A 17,786-nucleotide genomic window follows, 5' to 3' on the forward strand; every position below is an offset into this window, starting at 1 on the left:
GTACCCTGACTGGGAATCGAACCTGCAACACTTTGGTTCGCAGCCCGCACTCAATCCACTGAGCTGCGCCAGCCAGGGCTTGTTGGCTCTATTTCAATACTTGTTTTGTCAGTGTGTTAAGCAGAAGTGATCAACAGATCACCCAGCCTAAATGTGGAGGATGCCAAGAAGACTTTGAAAACCATTAGATCATTTGCTGGTGTTTCCATAGAAATTGACATGCTTTGGCCAGCAGGATATGATGACTATGGCCCTTGGCTCACAATGCTAACTAACTTCACACCAGTCTCATCTCTTCTCCTATAATCATCTGTCAGCTTATTTTTTAGAACGCATTTTCTGAATAACAACTAAATTAAAGTTAATAATATTAGTAACTTTGATCGAAAATTGAAGAACTCTCATTTGTGACCAGCAGCATCCTTACATGTCCAGATTACCACTAATTTATCCCTGTTTTTTCTACTAGGAAAATAAAACCAAACCAAATTAAAAGAACACAAAAACTCTTCCACTGAGGAAACTGTACCTCTTCGCAGTCCTCATCTATTGCTTCCCTGGTCATTTACTCTCTAATGGAAGGCATTATCATTGTTTCACTTTCTTCTTCTCCATTCCTACTCTGTCTTTATTAGCAGGGTCAGGATTATCCACATGGATGGCCCAGTCAACACATGGTCTCTTCATACAAGTCGTCATCATCTATATGATGATTAACAATGCTGAGTGTATAGTCTTGCTTCTTTTCTTCGTATTTATATGACTGTGCTTTAGGAAAATCATTTTATATTTCTGTTCCTCTGTTTCAACCAGATAAAATGGGAATGATACCAGAAAGGAGAAAAATGAACAATCACACCTGGTTGATATTACACACATGCATTTTGGCCATTTTTATACCTAGAGGCCTTCTATCTATCACATCTGCAAAGATGTGTTTTATATAATTTACAGGGAGAAATGTATGAAGGATGGAAAAATTTTCAAATGTTTGCCTCAATCCCTGTGTAGTTCCATGGTCTCTGCATATACTTTGGAGAATATATATAAGCTTCTTTTTTGGAAATTGGATTTTAGATGTAAAGTTTAAACTAGCAGAAATCAATTAACTTCAAAAGAAAGATAGTGGCAATGTTGCAGTAAAGTACACATTTTGTCAGTGATATATAAGTCTGCCAATTTTAAGGGGCCTATTAAACACTGATTTGAAAAACGAATAATACCTCCAGGCATTCTTTTCTATACCCTGCCAATTCTCCTCAGCATCAGTGTCAGTCCTTGGATGGGAAAAATGGAAAGATCATCAGGCATTTAAACCTTACATTTTAGAGACAGGCTGGTTTGGGACACTGCCTGGTTTTAAATTCAGGATCAGTTATTTAGTAGCTGCTTAGCCTTCCTGTGCCTTTCTTTCTTTATCTGTAAAATGGAGATGATAACTGTAGTTCCCTTCTAGAATTGTTATTAGGAAAAAATAACATGATACCTGTGGGTTATGGTAAGCACTCAATAAATGTTCGTTTTTCATATTCTTTGAATTTGGAATCATCATTACAGCTTTTCAAGTGAGGAAGTGGAGGGTCAGAAAGATTAAGTATCTTATCCTAAAATCACACAGCCAGTGTATGAATAGATGGAAACTCAACTGGGGTTGACCGTAAAGTCCTTGCTTAATCTGTGGCAGTTTCTGACATTCTTCATGGAAATTCATAGTTGCATAAATCATCATACACCTACCTACCTTTCTTAAGACTAGTATTTGAAAATATGGCCCAAATATTATGAAATGAAAGCATGATTTATAGTAGGAATTAAAGACCTAGATTTGTAAGTTATTATCCAATCTCAAAATGTTCTTAAGCAAACCACATCACAGAGGGTAATCTTTGATTTAAAGGCAAACTCCCTGGGCTTCATGTTAATCATGACAGTAATCACCAACTATAGATGGGAAGACTCTCTAGGAATACTAGCATTGAAGAATGAAAATAACATTTCTAGATGTCAGGCTGTTCTGTTAAAGCACAGAAACAGAACAAACAAAAACACAGAGAACAAAGTTTCAGTGAGACAAATGAACTTCCCAGCCTTGAATAGGCAGGGAGTACAAAAACCAGAATTCCAAACCAGGTCTAAATGAAAATATGTGCTAGATCCTTAGCTCAAAATATTTCTAGCTAGAAATATTTCGAGCTAAGGATCTGCAGCCCAGAGTTACTGGCTCAAAAATTATTAGTGGTGTTAGAACAAATTCCCTTCCCTACCACTCACTGCTGAAGCTGAGATTTAGGTTTGACTATAGAGAATATTGTGACACTGATTAAAGTGTAAGCTTTCTTTAACTGAATTTAGAATATAATTAAGTGATCTTACTTAAAAGGAATACTAATTAAGACACCAAAATGTTTAAGTTAACCCACTGGAATTAAAATTACCTATAGGTTGGTTATAGGTACAGCATTTCCAAAATCTTTTCAACTATAAATGGGAGAATATGGAATTTGGAATTTGGTCATTTGAAATTATAGAGTAACAGCTGCTTTCAAACTCAGGAAGGTTCTCCAATAGGCTATTAATAGCTTTCAAATATATCACAAATTCCATGGGGGGGGGCAACTGTTCCTTATAATGTCACTCATCTTACAACTCTGATGTGTCTGCAATCTTAAGAAAAAGTAGGGATTTTTTTTTTAAATTTCCCTTGAGCAAAGTATGAATTCAAAATAGATAAAGGCCAACTGTTGCATCCTAAGACTGCTATTGTTACTGTAGATAGTCCGTCAGAGGGGCAGACTATGTGGGGACTGTGCAGAGGATGCAGGCCTGGAGCAATACAGTGGTGCCCTACAGACTCCAATCAACTCCTCCAGATATGTGGCACCAAGTTTAGTGTCAGCAGGTGAGCTAAGGGCTGCTGCATCTCCAGGCTTCCTGAAGGCATCTTTGAGCCCTCCCATCTCCACTGACCCTGATACTGTAGAGAGTCAGGGAGCATGAGGGAGTCTCCCCCACTGGCCAAGATGTCAGAGGCATTGGTTACACTGAGTATGCCAAAACTAGAAAGATGAATGGATAGGTCCCAAGCATGCAAAAAACTAGCAAGATAATTGGTTAGAAAAAGATCTTTCCCTTCCTTATTTCTATAAGAACCATGGACTTCAGCAGAAAGGCAAATTATCTTTGAGACAGGAGTCCACCATTCTCCCAGGTCATGACACCTGAAAAACCTCTTTGCTTTTTCACCAACACCTGTCTCATGAGTTTGGCTTTCCTTGCACCAGGCAGTCAAAGCTGCTTTTCTTTTTCTTTTTGTTTTTTTAAACTATAATTTCAGACCTGAATTTGAAAGCATCTCAAATTCAGGAGGCATGCCACATTCTGGTAATATCTGAGCACTAAAGATAGAAAGGGAAAGAATGGCTGCAACTCTGAGAAGTTAAAAAAATATGACAAATGTTTGTTTACTCAATAACAAGTTCTTTTCAACCATGTATAGAGAGTATCAGGGACTTGTATCAGCCACCACCCACATAATTTGGTCAATTTTCATACCAGAAAGACAGCAGCCCATTCATATAAAGTCATTTTGCTCTTATATATGGCACACTCACTTTTGGAGAACCAATAGGTAAGGAGCTCTCATGTCAGTATGAATAAATGTTCTGTCTTCTAGAGAGATTTCTGCCCCAATTTGGTCAAGCACTTCATCTCAGTCTTATCTTACCAACTCAGCAAAATAAAAACACATAACATGGCATAAAGGTACAGCTTAGAATGCATAATAATAGATTTCATAATTTCAGTATTACATAAAGTAGTGTAACAGGGAATATTGAGGTCTACAAAATGGGGAAATCCCCCAAAAACATGGCTGGAGGAAGGAGAAGTGGAGCAGGACCTTTGAGAGTTACTTTGCATAGCTAAAGAACTGGGCCAGTGTTTTAGTAATGCTAATAACTGTGCCTGCTGCTCTCAGAGCTGGGGAGATGCATGACTCTAACCCATGATGAAGCCAGAGCTGGTCCTCGAGTGCAGGGAGTTCCCCTATATCAGTGGGCCTAGCCTGCCTGACTAACAATGGCAGCTGAGAAAGTCAGAAGAGACCAGAGTACTGGCTGATGTAACCCTTGATGGGAGGAGTCAGAAATAGGGTTACAGAGGAAGATCCACCCTGAGGATTTAAACCCAAGCATGGGGCAGCCATGTGGTTTGAAAGGATGCAAAAGGACCCTCCATGCCCACCATAAAGAGGGACCATGAAGTTTTGGATTAAGAGCCGGAGCCTAGCTGAGCACAGACCACTGGAAGAAGCCAGAACATTAAAACAGGAATTTGCCTAGCTGTGCTACAGACTTCTATTCCTTTTCTTGAGAGATGGTACCTCTGAGTGGCTTGGTTTGTCAAGAGGAGGCAGGGTTATGTGTTTGTGGATGTTTCTTTTGTTTTTAAGGAAGAGGGATTTAATGAAAAAATTCCACCATTATTTAATCCTGCATAACTTTAGAATAAATAGTTCCTTTCTTTTTCATAAGGCTCTGGCATCGAAGTCACCTTATTTTTGGTGGTGGGCAATAGAACTCAGAGTGGTTCTATTTCAGTAGTAATATAATAATTGTCTTTAAGAAGAACAAAGGGATTAGGGAGTGATATTAACAGATGGAGGATAGACGGAGTTTTGCTTTCTCTATTCAAACAGATTGAGAAAATGCTGCATTACTAACTTCCTAATATATACAAAATATATTAGGAAAAATGTGAGATTCTCCTTTTTAAGGAAGGTAGCTGGTTAAGTATAGGTGAAAAAGGCATGTCTTTGGATGCAGGATGAGCCCCAATTCTCCCACCTAAAAGCATGACAGAGGTCTGACTCACCCCCTCACAGTCTCAGCTGGTTGTCTCTAAGTGAGATTACTGAGTTACTTATTGTCACATTCACTCCCTAAGACTCTTCTATATTATTTTCACTTGAGATGTTACCAAGATTGAGAAACTAGCCAATCACAGACTTTCTCTGATGCTTAGGCTACAACCATTAGCAGAACCCTTCACTTGTCTCTGCTTGCTTGTAATTAAAGGGCAATTAACTCACATGTTCAGACTAACCAGTGGAATTTATTCTTTCATCTTTAGATCTGGCAATCATACCTATACAGGAGTAAAAGGTAATGACCATCATGAAGCTTGAAGTTCGGCAAGAAATATAAAACTGAGCTAGAGTAAAATATTCTAAACTTACTGTATTAGTTCCTGGGTGGCCATAAAAAGGTATTATAGACTGGGTGGCTTAAACAACAGAAGATTATTTTCTCACAGCTCTGGATACTAGAAATTGATGATTGAGGTGCCAGCACAGTCTGTGTCTGGTGAATAATCTCTCATCTGGTTGCAGATGGCTGCCTTCTCATTTAACCTCACCTGGTGAGGTTAGAAGGCAACCAGTTAGAAGGCAACCAATCCTATCAGAATGGGACCCCACCCACATGACCTCCTTTAACCTTAATTACTTCCCAGATACCCTGTCTCCTGATCACATTGAAGGGTAAGTCTTGTAGATATGGGGTTCCAGAACAAGTTACCTCAAGATGTGTCTGTGGTATGCAGCTTGTTTTGAGCTACAGGCAACTTTACCTTCAGGATTAGGAGAAACCTCTGCTCCCCACGCTTAATGGCCTAAAAGAATTTGAATTAGAGACCCTGCCTAAAAGAGATTATCAGCAATTACCTTTTCTCCATCAAGCTATAGGCAAGGTAAACTTTTATTTATACAACACTCACTCTTCTTATCATCATGCAAGCCTCAAGGCTCCTTACCTCATCCCTATATCAGGATATCTTATATACCTCAATTCCCTTTTCTATTTCTGAACTTCTGCTGCATGTGCGGTCTCTGACTCTCATGTGTGCAGGGTTCCCATACATACGTATGTATTGAATTTGGTTGTTTTCTCTCTATAATCTGCCTCACATCTATTTGATTATTAGCAAAAAGACCATTGAGGGCAGAGGAAATTTCCCCTACTACCCTACCCCCTGGAGACCAAAAAAAGGGGCAACTTTATGGAAAGTAACTCACAGAGTGATCTGATCAATTCCTAACTAGGTAGGTGCTGGTGGGTGTCATGCCCCAGGTATGTAACTTTTTACTAAAAGGTTCATCTTTGCCTTGAGCAAGCCTTTCCCACTGTTTCCGTGCATCTAGGTTAACACATCTCTGAAAAGTTTCTTTACTATCCTGGCTGGTGTACATCAGTGGATTGAGTACCTGCATGTGAACCAAAGGGTTGCCAGTTCCATTCCCAGTCAGATGATATGCCTGAGTTTCAGGACAGGTTCCCCATGGTGGATGCTTGAGAGGCAACCACACATTGATGTTTTTCTTCCTCTTTTTCTTCCTCCCTTTCCCTCTATAAAAATAAATTTAGAGACAAAAAAAAAAAAAAAAAAACAACCCATAGTGGGAGGGACATACCTTAGACTTCTTTATTATTTTTCTTTGCATTTGTTTTTATGATTACTAAAAAGCCAAGAATTATTATCTTCTTTGATTTACATCAAATATTCATCTCATATAAAGATGTGTTTTACTGGCCCTGGCTGGTGTGGCTCAGTGGATTGAGTGTTGGCCTACGAACCAAAGGGTCCCTGGTTCCATTCCCAGGCAGGGTACATGTCTGGGTATAAAATCTTTAAACAAAAAGTTTATTTACCATATGACCTCACTTATAAGTGGAACCTAATTAACAAAACAAAAAAGCAAGCAAAATATAACTAGAGACATTGAAATAAAGAACAAACTGACAGTAACCAGAGGGAGGGTGGGGATAACTGGGGAAAGAAGGGGAAGGGTTATCAAAGAACAGTATAAAGGACTCGTGGACAAAGCCAAAGGAGAGTAGGATTGAGGGTGGGAGGTGGGGGTGGGTGGGGCAGGGAAAAGCGGAGGCAGGAAAATGGAGAGAACTGTACTTGAACAACAGTAAAAAAGAAAAAAAGAAAAGTCTCTTTCAGACTCCTCCTTCTGGAGGAGACTATCCTTAAGAGAGTACATAATCCTGTTAACTACTCTGTATTCCAATCCCAGCTTAGCTTTCTCCCACCTTCATGTAATATTCCTTACTTTCCCACCTTAACCTCAAATGTGTAAAAGAACTATAATTGTTATTCTTCTGAGCATTTGAGATGTTGCTCCCTGACATATGCCATCAATTTGGGCTCAGATAAACTCTTATAAAAATTCTTTACAGGTTTGGATGGTCCTTACTTCAACAGGCTTGGACATATGGGTTTTGTGGAGACATAATTCAGTCCACTTCAGCTACTAAGCTGGGAAACTGATTTCTAAAAAACAGCGAAGACCAGATTCTTTAATGTGGAAGATTTCCAGAGAAAATACAAGACACCCAATTAAATCTGAATTTCAGATAAATAATGAATGCATTTTTAGTATGAGTATGTACCAAATATTATGTGAGATACATTTATAAAAAGTTGTTGTTTATCTGAAATTCAAATTTAACTGGGTGTCCTGTATGTTGTTTTTTATCTGGCAATCATACCTACATGGCAGTAAAAAAAATAATCTAAATAGTTAGGGAAGAATAATCAGTAAGAACACCTAGATTGAAGTTAATGTATAATATTTTTGCCATAACTATATCCTGCTTTGATAAATTTGGGGACCTCTTGTTTTACAGATATGGAGCCTGGGTACATTATAGTTACAGGTGACCCTTGACCAATGTAGGGGTTAGGGATACCAACCCCAAGACATAACTATAGTTGCCCCTCAATATCCAATGGGATTTGTTCTAGAACCACCCACAGATACCAAAATCCATGGATGCTCGAGTTCCTTACATAAAATGTAGAACAATGCATACAGCCAGCACTTCACATAAAAAAAAAAATACTGTTTTAGATCCTGGTTGGTTGAATACAAGGTTGGTTGAAGCAAAGCTCAGAGATATGGAGAGCAGACTATATATTAAAATAATAATAATAAAACCTGCATTCAGTAAACACATGCAGTTCAAACCTATGTTGTTCGCAGATCAAGTGTACTTCTATCAGCCAGAGGAGGGATGCAAGGAGCTCATAGAGTCTAGAAGAGAATGTGAATTTAAACAGCTAGCTCTTTCATGGCATAGCATTGAAAGGCCACTTTAAGAATGTGGTGAAGATCAATGAAAAATGCCACTTGTAAATGTTAGGTGCTGATTTGTGACTCCATTGTTTGGATCACTAGCTACTACTTTGCATGAATTCTGAATATACTGGTAGAGCATGCAGGCAAGCAGCTCAAGGAAGAACAAAGGAAGAAAGTGGGCCCATTCTTTCTGCTTCATTCTGCATCTCACTTTACTAAGAATAATTTTAATACCAAGGCACTCAGATACTATTGAATTTGAAAAGCAATTAAACACAGATGTGCAACATAGGGCAATGATAAAGTAAAAGATAAAACACAGGAAGGGACTCTCCTGGGAAACTACATGTCCTTTCTGTTCTCCCAAGAGAAAATGAGGGAGTATGATACAAACAAGAGATCAAAGAGGTCAGCCTGGCTCCCTGACCGGGTAGTGTGGGAGATTCCCTGAAGCAAAGCAGCACTCAGTTTAATAAGAAAGAGTGAAAAAAAAATAAATCTGAGAGATAAATCTTATTTAAAAGGCATCTTTCTGATTGGCATTATAAAGGAGAGAGGGAGCTCATTAGCAAAGGAACTGATAAAATCACTCACAGCAGGCTTCAAAAACAAGTGGTGATAATTATTGTCTCTCTAAGAAAGGGGGTGAAATATCCACATAGTGTCATTCACAAATCCCTGTCTGCAGACTTTACAGAGCAGGCTGCAAAAAGTCTGCAGCTTTCTGATTTAATTACATGAAGAAAGCAAAAAAAGAGACTCTTAGAGTTTATATCCCTGGATCATAGAAGGTTCTATGGCCCTTCTATGAAACACGATTTTTTAAAAGCTATTTTAGAAACCCCCAGAGTTTGCAGAACCCCTATTCCACAGCATAATTTTCCCCATTTCTCCCAGGATATTGTACAATCGACTAACAGGGTGCAGCTTTTCTGCCAGCTAAAGGAAATGGGCAGCTTTGATCAGCATTCACAAAAATATTCTCCCTTGTGTGATAAATGATTTACTGCTGAGGATAAATGGATATAATCTTTCATTATGTATGACATTCATCAGCAACAAGGAAGCTTTGGACTGAATGGAAAGTGATTTCATATTAAAAGCCTCATGCAATTCAGACTGAGATGAAAGTGAGGTCTTGCCTTGAAAAAAAGGTGGCATGGGCTTATAGGTTTATATGGATGTGCAGTCAAATGTAATTATTAATCTAAAGTTGAAAATCTGTTAGGAGAAAACTGGGAAATTATGTGACTAGATTACCTTCAATTCTGCACAAAAGCCTCACTTCAAAACCATACTATTCTACTTCCTTAAAAGTGTTATTAAGACCAACTTTGAGAACTGAGAATAGTGACAAAACCAGGTAAGGAGGAAAAAGAAGTGGTGGGGTGTGGTATAAATGACTTAAATTCCCATTATCATAGAAAGTCAATGTAGCATATCTAAAGTAGATAAATCAAGAAATAAAGGTTTAATGTGTTATTTAGAAATACGAAGTTAACAACCAAGAAAATGTCAAAAGAAAATGATTTAATAAGCTTGCCTGCATGTTTGGGAGGGAGTGCAAGTTGAAAGAGTTGCTGGTGGGGGAGTTGGTACAGGGAGATAAGACCGTGGCTGGTGGTTTTCATTTTAAGCACATTTGTATTTTAAATTTATTTTTTAAAATTTATACTTAGGTAATAAGCAATTTAAGCACCACAAATTTTAAAATGATTCAAGTTCTTTGCTTCATTGACTCTTTATGACCCAGTTGTAATATTGTTACCAGCAGTATTTAGCTAGGAAAGAGAGCAATGGGAACTCGATATTGAGTTTAATAAACTGGGAAGCATAAACCTACCTGCTAGCCAGGCAGCTTCAGCTTCACACTCCAGGAGATTACAGCATTTCTCCGTCCAGAGGAATAAAAGATCCTCCCTCTTCCTCCCACATCAGATTGGGGGTGTGACCAGAGAAAAGGCAGGCATGTGTGTAAAAGAAGTGAAAATGGTAGAGGGCAGTGCTGAATCATAGAGTCCTGTTAGTCTAGCATGGAGAACAAAAAAGACTGGTTGAGAGGTAGATCCATCTGAAGTATGTGAAAGTTTGGGAAGTTAATTGGTCATTTTGAGAAATCACCTGGTCTGTCCCACATGCACACACCTGTTCTACCCATGGCCCCCAGGTAGGAGCCTGAATGCCAAAGTATACAAATGGACTATAGCTGGAAACACACGCTAAGCTAGCCAGATGCTGGACTGGACTTTATTTTGATACAGAGCATAAACTCTGGGTAGTGGCCTTCATCCTGGCCCTAATGAAGACATGGTTATACTTTTTCCATGGTGAGACAGACAGAGATGGAACATTGTAAGCCAGGAAGAGAACCTCCTTAATTTTACATTGTCAATAAATCAAACCACAGAGCTGCATCATCTCTTGCAGGTCTCAGGAAATTCTTTTACTTTAGATACCGTGAGAACCTCACTTCCACTGGTAACATGGGGTTTCACTGGTAATAATATCACATCTTAGATTTTCAATAATAGCAGTTCCTTAATACAATAGTGTATCTTAGGAATAAAAAAGATTTAACATAAAAGACAATGTGAAAATAATGGGTAGGCAAGCCACCCACTAGAAGAAAAGATTTGTAAAAGACACATCTGATAATGGACTGTTATCCAAAATCTACAAAGAACTCTTAACACTCAACAGTAAAGAAAACAAACCACACAATTAAAAAGTGGGCCCAAGACCTGAACAAACACCCCACCAAAAAAAGATATAAGGATAGAAAATAAGCGCATGGAAAGATGCTTCAAAATGTTTGTCATCAGGGAGGTGCAAATTAAAACAATGAGATACCACTACACATCAGTTAGATAGAATGACCAAAATCCAGGGCAAGGATAACATGGAATGTTGTCAAGGCTATGGACCAATAGGAACTCTCATTCACTGGTGGTAGAAATGTAAAATGGTACAGCCACTTTGGAAGGTAGTTTGTCAGTTTTTTAATAAAACTAAACATACCTTTGCTATATAGTCCAGCAATTGTGCTCTTTGCTATTTGCCCAAAGGGGCTGAAAACTCTGTTCACACAGCAGCCTGCACAATGATGTTTATAACTGCTTTATTCAAAATTGCCACAACTTGGAAGGAACCCAGATGGCCTTAAAGGTAAATGGCTAAATAAACTGTGGTATATTCAGATAGCAGAATATTATTCAGTGCTAAAAAGAAATAAGCTATCAAGGCATAAGAAAGAAGTGGAAGAAATTTAAACTCATATTACTAAGTAAAGAATTCAATCTGACAAGTCCTTCACAGTATATGATTCTAAATGCATACAGTATGGAAAGAGTGAAAACTACAAAGACACTAAAATGATGTTTTCCAAGGGTTGGACATGCAAGATGAATAGAAAGAGCACAGATTTGGGGGCCATTAAAAGTATTCTGTGATACCATAATAATGGACATATGTTATTGTACATTTGTCCATACCAATAGAATGTTCAACACTAAGAGTGAACCCTAACATCAACTATGGACTTTGGAGGATTATGATGTGCCAATGTAGGTTCATCAGTTATAACAAATGTACTAACGTGCCATCTGTTGGGAATGTTGTTAATGGGAAGGCTGTGCCTGGGTGGGGGCAGGGAGCATATGGGCTATCTCTATATCTTCCTCTCCATTTTTCTGCTATTCTAAAATTGCTCTAAAAGTAAAGTCTTACTAAAAATATAGATATAACAACCCAATGAAACCAGATGTAAGTTTAGATTTAGACCTACATATAAATATTTTCTTATACTGCGGAATGATGGAGTTAGAAGAAATCATAAAGAACATTTATTACAACCACCTTATTTTGTGGAAGACAATGTTATAAAACAAAGCTGGGACACTTAACTATCAAAGGGCCTAAGGGGTAAAACAAGGATTAAAATCCTTGAATTCTGTTTCTAAATCCAGTGCTTTTTTTACTATTTCACATTTCTCCTAAATCCACCTGCCATGCCTCATGCCAAAGTTTTCTGAATCTTTCCAGTGAAAGCACATGTATTATTGGAGATTAATCAACACAATTTAACTGGATAGAGTTCTGGTAACCAAACAAGCTCAAAAAGAGGTAGCAATATTAATATCACCAGACTGGACAAGATTAGACAATGAAACAAATTCTAAACAAGATGATCATATGGGAACTGGACATATCACACCAGAGCATGCATAAGGATGGGTGAGCTAGAAAAGACATGTAAGGGAATATTCTTTCTAACAGTGATATGGATATGATTCTTGACCTTTAATTAAAACAAAGGAAAATGTAATCTGGTACAAGTTGAAAAAAATTAAGGAGATATCCATAGGCAGTAAATTTAAAATAGAATTCAAAGGAATGTTATTTAACTGGAATGTCTGACAAATAGAAATGGAAATGCAGAAGTGAACAGTGATTTGAAATCAATAAAATGTGATGATTATTTTGTAAAAGAAAATGAGAGAGAGATTGATTCATTTAATCAAGTTATGGATGGTATATTTGATATTCCTATGTGTTTTCTACCTAGGATAAATCAATGAGAAAGTACTATCAGCAAGTACTTCCACATCTTGTAGTGTAATAGATGAAGAGAGATACAACTCCTTGAAAACCTCCTTCTGTGTCTCCAGCACATGGAAAGCATATGTGAGAACTTGAATTTGATTTCAAGGAAAACTGACACTGGAGATCATGTTTATTTCTCTGTCTTGTGTTGTTCTTGATTGTTCCAATAGTGTAATGAATATTTTTTAAGTGTTCCATTTCATTGTTAACTATCTTTTGAGGAGGACGGTGCCTATCAGTTTATACTTATTATGCAGATAAAGACTAAAGTGAAAATAAGACTTTATTTGCTCACAGTTATATAATGGCATAATTTAATTAATCTAAAAAACTAAAAATACAATGACATTTACTATGGCTTTAGAGTTAATGGTATGTTATCATATTCTAACATCTCAATCCATACGCCAATTCCAAATTAAATATATAGTACTAAGAAAGAAAAAAGATGGTATACCTGGTGACAGAAACCTTGTTAAATATTCAAAATGAGGAAATTTATTAGACAATTGATTTTAAAGATAAAGAGAAGGCAAAAAGCTAAACAGAGGGTAATAAGGTAACATAGGAATTAACAACAGCATGAAATCCCATTCACCTCTAAGCTGATAGGACAAAGGAGAAATCTGAGTAAAGGAAACTAGGGTAAATCCACGGGGTCTATTAGACAGAAGCTGGAACCCTAAATTAAACTAGTTGCTGCTAGAAATAAACCAATATACAAAAAAAAAAACAAACAGAAAACAGACAGAGAAAAAGAGTCCTGTTTTCCTATTTAGTGTTTCTTATTGGCCATTTCCACTGACAAAGTATTGATCAAGAGAACCTGGGAAATGTGGTCTCTTGAGATAGAGAATAGAACCAAAGAAAGGCATAGTATGAATCTAAGAGAAAAAAAGGTAAGGGATCAGCAGGGTTAGTCATGCATGCTATATACTCTATATAGCACACAGTAAGTTTTTATCTCTATATATCTGTATCTAAATACCAAACACCCATGCACGTTTTTATAACACTAGCAGTGCAAATCCCTTTTGCCCAGTATTTCTAGATAATAGAGGTCTTAACAAACTTATAAAAAGCTCTAATAGTAAGTCTTTGCAGAAGTCTTCATTGAGCATCTTCACTAATTCTTCCAGTTCTTACCCACCTCTACCACAAACACTCATAGGCACATAACTGTACATGCTTATGCACAGGCACATACACACACTCACACCCTGCTCACAGCACCTTGGTGGAAGTAATTTATCCCTCTAGGCACTCATTTCCTCCTTTGCCAGGGGCTGATTGCCTTGGCCTGGTACACAAGGGAGTTGTGCCTACTAATTATTTAAAGCTCATAAACACTTTTGAAGATGAAGAGCTCTCATTCTGTTCTCATTCTGTTCCTTGGCTTCAAATAAAATAGCTACATTGTATGAAAGTTTCTGGGGGATTTATTACCAGATCTCTACCTAAAAAAAGTTGCACCACTATTACAAGTTTAATGACCTACTCTAAAACTTCCCAAGGCTACAACATAATTAATCCATTTTATAATTAGTATTGTAAAAAAATCACTTGTCAGAAGTAAATAAGAAGTGACTGAGGCTCCTAGAAGTAATCTACATTATTTGATGCATGAAAGGAAGAAGTCATATTTATCAACTGCCTACAATTTGCCTGATTCTGTGCTAGATACTTTACATAATTACATATTCTACATATTACATAGTTATATATTCTACCCAGTATTGCTAAGTTAGCATTGTTTTATTTGTGGTTTAAAAAATAAAAAGAAATAGAAGTTTGGAATGATTAAGCAATTTGATCAAGTCACAAATGTAGTAAGGTTTGAAGCTATGATTTTTGTTGGCTTTTTGCCCATAACACTTCATCCAAAATGAGCCACCTGACAATGAGGAACCAATGATGCTTTTAGTTACTAATCATCATGATTGATCACTGACACTTTCAAGGAAAGATCCTGATAAAAAAGGGGGAAATGTAAACAGTAATATAAATGTACTGACTTTATCATGGGGCTACCACACTGGAGGCACTGCCCCAGCTATCTTATATATCAAATCTTCAGAATGTTAAAATAGGGCAAAAATAACCTTTGACTGGGCATAAGCAACATTATGTCCCAAAGAGCTGTTTACAAATATAACAAGTAATCAGTTATTATGACTTCTGGACTGATGACAATTGAACTGCTTAGAATTAACAAAGCTATGTCATGTTATCTGTACCAATAGAAATGTCTTCCTTCCATTGACGTAACTGCCCCCCTTTACTTTCTCATAAATACTCACTATCTTTGTCTTCTAACTGAAACATTATTTGGGGTTGTGTCTGAATTGATAATTCTCGAATAGCTATTCTTTTTTTAATTTAATTTATTTCATTTTTCCCATTACCATTTAGTCCCCTTATAATCCTCTTCCCCCAACAATCACCACCCTGCTGTCCATGTCCATGAGCCCTTTTTCCTTTTTGCTCAGTTCCTCCATCCCTAACCTCCCCCCACCCACTAGCTGTCATCCACTCTCAATCTATAAGTTTATCTCAAATGACATGTGTTTTCTTCTTACTTTGAAAGGCCTTTTAAAAAATATTTAAATAAAAACTCTTTATAGAATCTAATGCAAATCAAACTTAATGTCAATACATATGTACACTTTTAAGGTCATATATATATTCAATTTAACTACACATGTGCATTTTAAGGTCATAGATAGTGTCTATTTATATACTTAATTTTGATTATTCCACCTCTAATGTTTGGTTTCTTAGTAAATAATTTTTAGAGGATTTTGTATTAATTTTAACCCACATTAACCAATAAAAAACAGCAAGAGACTATTACTAACTTAAAATTATGTGATACCATAGTAATATATTCATTTTATTCACTAAGTAGAAAACATTTTCCTCAATAAAAATGGTTTTTAAACATATTTTCATTAATATTCCATAATTTTGAGAATTCATACTCTAGCGATCAAAGCATTTGACTCCTCTATTTCAGAATAAGTTATTTTGCAGTTTGGTCCACCAGTTTTCCTCTATGAATCCTTTAAATGATATATAAATATCTTTCTAATCAGTGATAATCAGTTTCCACCCTAATTTTCATCCAACAATATTATTAGACTTGTAAGAGCTATGAACTATTAAAAGCTCTAGCCTTGTAATTTTATCTTAATATTTTTTTCAATAATTGTCAAGTGCCTGTCCTAAAATAAATGAGAGTTTCATTTTCATTTGGACAAAGAAAAGTTAATTTTATCAGGTGTCAGTGAAGCTGACTTCAATTTTAGTTATTACTAGCAGAACACTTTGTGTTCTGTATGTCTATACTTCTCTTAATAGGGCTTCTACAGGATGACCAATCATCTAAAAACGTGTGTGTTCTGAGACTCATTACCAGTGCTTTTGCAGAGTAGGCTATAAGTGATAGTTCTCTCTTACCTTCTCTCACTTTCTCTGGTTACTGTGTGACTCAAGAGATTGGAATAACTCTATATAAGATGTGTGCGTGTGTGTTCAATACTACTTTTATTTACAAATATACCTTAACACTGAAATATTTAAAATGTTCTCTATTCAACTAGTCACCTTAAGCTCTTCCTGCAGTTCTTTTCTGTATTATTAGTCTGCCAATTAGTCAGGTTCCAGTGTTATATATAAAAAATCATTTATACCAAAACAATCTTAAGTTTAACTTTGTGTGTTTACAACTTAACCTTACAGGCGCATTGTCTGTCATTCATGTCAAATATTTGGTATGTTTTTAGATAATAGTAACTAACATTGCCTGAACATTTGGAATGCCAAGGGCAAAAAATATGTATTTTATACATATTATATTTATGTCTTTGCTTTATGATATTGCCATTTTGATTCCCATTTATTAGCTGAAGAAACAGGATCACTTGCTTAATTATATATATGGAAATAACAGAAACAGCAAAGATAAGACATCTCACTATAGAAGGTAATGCATTTCTGTCACTATAACAGTCAAGCAGAGGTGTGATGACAACTTGTTAGGGTTGCAGCTGAAAGGAGACAAAATTCACATTCAGGTCTTTTAAACTTCTAAATCTGTCCTCTTTTTCCTGAAACCTAGTCAAAAAACTTAGTCTCATAAAACTCCCCTCTGTTATACCACAATGTTTTTCCTGTTACACTATCAGCAATAGACATCAACCCTGGTTCAGTTGGCAATTTTAGATTGTGTGAAAATCTAATTTTTAATTCAGGTATAAGCCATTCCCTATCCACAGAGAATCAAAATAATCATAAACTGAAAAGAGTAAAAATTCTGAAAGGAGTAAATCCTTTTTAAAAGATTTTATTTATTCATACTTAGAGAGAGGAAGAGAGCGAGAAAGAGAGGAAGAGAAACATCAATGTGTGGTTGCCTCTCGCAAGCCCCTTATTAGGGACCTGGCCCACAACCCAGGCATGTGCCCCGACTAGGAATCAAACTGGAGACCCTTTGGTTCACAGGCTGGTGCTGAATCCACTGAGCCACACAAGGCAGGGTAAATAAAGCACATCTTTATATGAGGTAAATATTTGATGTAAATCAGAAGAAAACAATAATTCTTGGCTTTATAGTAATCATAAAAACAAATGCAAGGAAAAATAACAAAGACACCTGAAGTGTGTCCCTCCTACTATGTGTTTTCCTTTGTCCCTAAAATAAGCTGGTTTCACAGCTGCTCACAGTGGGCAGCTCATTGTGGGAAAGAAAGTTCACTTTGTCAGAAGAACACCCACTCACATTTTCTGGAAAAAAATGTATGAGTTGAAATGACTACTGTTTTTGAAGGAAGAACTAAGAGGCATACATGCAAGCTGAGGCAGGTGTGTCTTACAAGGTGTTAAGAGTGGTAGAAAAGACAGTGTGAAATTGGTCATGTGATAAACAGACAAAGGTTAAGAATGGAGAGAATAGAAATAGAGCTGCATATGCTTGGACATTAGTATAATACTTAGGAAACTTTAGAAGTCAGAGGGGAGAGGTAAAACTATACACAAA

General features: G+C 36.8%; 1 protein-coding gene across 7 annotated transcripts in view; it reads right to left on the reverse strand.

Annotated features, from left to right (window-relative positions):
- Positions 1-17,786, reverse strand: part of NRG3 (neuregulin 3) — a 1,223,498-nt gene that overhangs the window by 305,041 nt on the left and 900,671 nt on the right. The window lies entirely within an intron of this gene.

Source organism: Phyllostomus hastatus, unplaced genomic scaffold, assembly GCF_019186645.2.
Source record: "Phyllostomus hastatus isolate PE091 unplaced genomic scaffold, TTU_PhHast_1.1 phas_contig_38, whole genome shotgun sequence".
In the NCBI taxonomy this organism is placed as follows: domain Eukaryota; kingdom Metazoa; phylum Chordata; class Mammalia; order Chiroptera; family Phyllostomidae; genus Phyllostomus; species Phyllostomus hastatus.